The following is a 2665-nucleotide window of genomic DNA, read 5'->3' on the forward strand; positions in this document are numbered from 1 at the left end:
CATGGCTTCTCGTTGGCGTAGCTGGGTGTGGCCTCGCCTGGCGAGTGGCTGTCCGAGTGGCCAATCAATGAACGGGGCCAGTTGTTCGATGGTGACACTGATGGACAATTATAATGACTGTAGATCTGTTTGGGTATTTCAGTTGAAGACAGTGGGCCATCAGAACACTGTGAGACGCTGGGTGGGAGAGAGCAGCCTTCTAATCCCATCTGATTCAGAAATAACATTTAAAAAGGAAGGGACTGTTGACAAAGCGTTAACTGTAGAGAACAGAATATTTTTAGTATCAACCACAGAAGGAAATGTAAACCAAAACTCAGGTGTTTTCTACTAGAAACCTAATCAGCCTGCTTCATTTGTGACAAACACCAAATAAACGGGACAACGAAAAAAATCTGTTGTCATTGTTGGTTACCTTGGTGATAAGTTAGTAGAAAAGGCTCAAACATGGTGTGTAGCAGGAGTGTGTGTGTGTGTCTCAGGGGGACAGAGACAGAGGAAACTCATTAGCCTGTGTGAGATTGCGTAAGAACATCAAGCTGCTCCCTGTCCTTCCATGCTCCTCCGACCAATTATCCACTGGGAGAGGTAGAAGGAGGGGACTAGGAGGAGGAAGAGGTGGATGGAGGTGTAGAAGGAGGGGAAGAGGTGGATGGAGATGTAGAAGGAGGGGACTAGGAGGATGAAGAGATGGATGGAGAGGTAGAAGGAGGGGACGAGGATGATGAAGAGGTGGATGGAGGTGTAGAAGGAGGGGACGAGGAGGAGGAAGAGGTGGATGGAGAGGTAGAAGGAGGGGACGAGGATGATGAAGAGGTGGATGGAGGTGTAGAAGGAGGGGACGAGGAGGAGGAAGAGGTGGATGGAGAGGTAGAAGGAGGGGACGAGGAGGAGGAAGAGGTGGATGCAGGCACTTGTCACCTGCAGGATGAAAGGAGAATGTGCATCAGGGCTCTAGATTCTCCACGATAACACACTCATGTTATTTCACCTGATAAGACTGTTGGAGGCGCACACACACCCACACACTCACACACACTCACACACACACACACAGATGAAGAGACTCTGTAATGCAGTGTACACCACCCCTCTCAGGGGTGACCTTGGAGTGATATCAGACACTCACAAACAAATGGCTCATCATCCCAGAATGCATTGTGACGCCTCTCTTCTTCTCCAGATTGAGAGGTTGGACAAGCAGGGTGGGGGCTTGGCACCAGCCATCATCTCCACCCAGGGCTGTCCTCACAAGCAGACACACATCTGGACCCCACGCATTTACACCTCCGAGAAATCGAACATGAGTACAAAACAGATGACACTCACTCTCACACACACACACACACACACACACACAGAAGCATCAGTTGTAATTGTGGCGAACGCACACTCGCGTCAGAGATAATTGTGACTAGCACAGAACAATACTGCAACACAGTAGGCCATGTCAGGGGAAATTAGGGAAAGCAAAAGAGAGAAAGAGAGAGGGATGTGGAAGGGAATGGGATTTCTGTGGAGAGCAGAGGGAAGAGGAGGAGGGGGATGAAGAGATGAGGATAGATAGAATAGGAGAAGAAGAATAACAAGGGGACGGGAGAGAAAGGGAGAGAGAGAGAGGAAGGGAGAGAGAGAGAGCTGTCTACTGAAAAGTGGAATTTCCTTGTGGTGGAAGGCTGTGGTATAGTCACCCGCCCACCAGCTAAATCACAACAGCAGACACTGAGACCCCCCACCAGCACACAGCAGGTGCACACACACACGCTACGCTGGGCCCTAGATGCTACTTCCACAACAGAAACACAAGCTTAGAGAATTGGGGATTGAGAAGAAGAATCAGACATATGCTGTGTAGGAGTCCCACAGTGCAGTCTGGTTCACCTTTGACCTTTCCTCTGCAACAGCCCTGAGAATGGCACACACGCACGCACGCTCGAGGACCAGCTGGCTGTTCCAAGAAAAGGGAATTCTTGTGGAGGGGAAACAGGGCCGTGTTGTGGAAATATTGTCGTCCTGGAGAATTAGTTATGCAGAAGGCATGTGGGTATCTGGTGTGAATATTTTACTGTTTTTAATCACTGACATTGCCTGAGTGGAACAACATCTGGTTTGTTACCTGGCCAATTAAAGATGCACTTCCCCCGTCTCACACACAAACCTCAAAGTCCGTTTGTGGTCCCAGTCACAACATCAACAAAAAGAAACCATTCAACAATACCCACGCCAATTGTAACAAGATATTTACATTTACAATAGAGCGTTATTTCTTTGTACATGTCCTTGGTATCTGTCCCACTCTGTGTGTGTGTGTGTGTGTGTGTGTGTGTGTGTGTGTGTGGGGGGGGGGTGTATCTGTATTTTGCTGGCTGTATAATCTCCACTCTAATGGTTCATCGTGTCTCCTCGCTATCACCATCTTCATCTCCATGAGCCTGTACACTGTGTGTGTGTGTGTATGTGTGTGTGTGTGTGTGTGTGTATGTGTGTGTGTGTCCTCTTCATCTGCCTGCTGCTGGAGGTTTTTAAGCGTTCTGATGCTATTAGAGATTAGGATGTTAACACAGGCTCTCGTCTGACTGTATCGATCGGCCCTCTCGCAGGAGAATCACATTAAGGCTAACCGCGTTAGCGACGAGGGTGCTAGCAGCCATCCCGCGGACGGAGC

At 49.0% G+C, this 2665-nt stretch overlaps 1 protein-coding gene across 1 annotated transcript in view; it reads left to right on the forward strand.

Annotated features, from left to right (window-relative positions):
* The window catches only part of oma1 (OMA1 zinc metallopeptidase), a 6351-nt gene extending 5963 nt beyond the window's left edge, over positions 1–388 (forward strand). The window contains exon 8 of the mRNA XM_084675493.1: positions 1–388. This exon is cut by the window's left edge and continues 538 nt beyond it. The gene's annotated coding sequence lies outside the window, so the exon portion shown is untranslated.
* The last annotated feature ends 2277 nt before the right edge of the window (positions 389–2665 follow it).

The sequence above is a fragment of the Hypomesus nipponensis genome, chromosome 16, assembly GCF_054491055.1.
Source record: "Hypomesus nipponensis isolate SF chromosome 16, ASM5449105v1, whole genome shotgun sequence".
NCBI lineage: Eukaryota > Metazoa > Chordata > Actinopteri > Osmeriformes > Osmeridae > Hypomesus > Hypomesus nipponensis.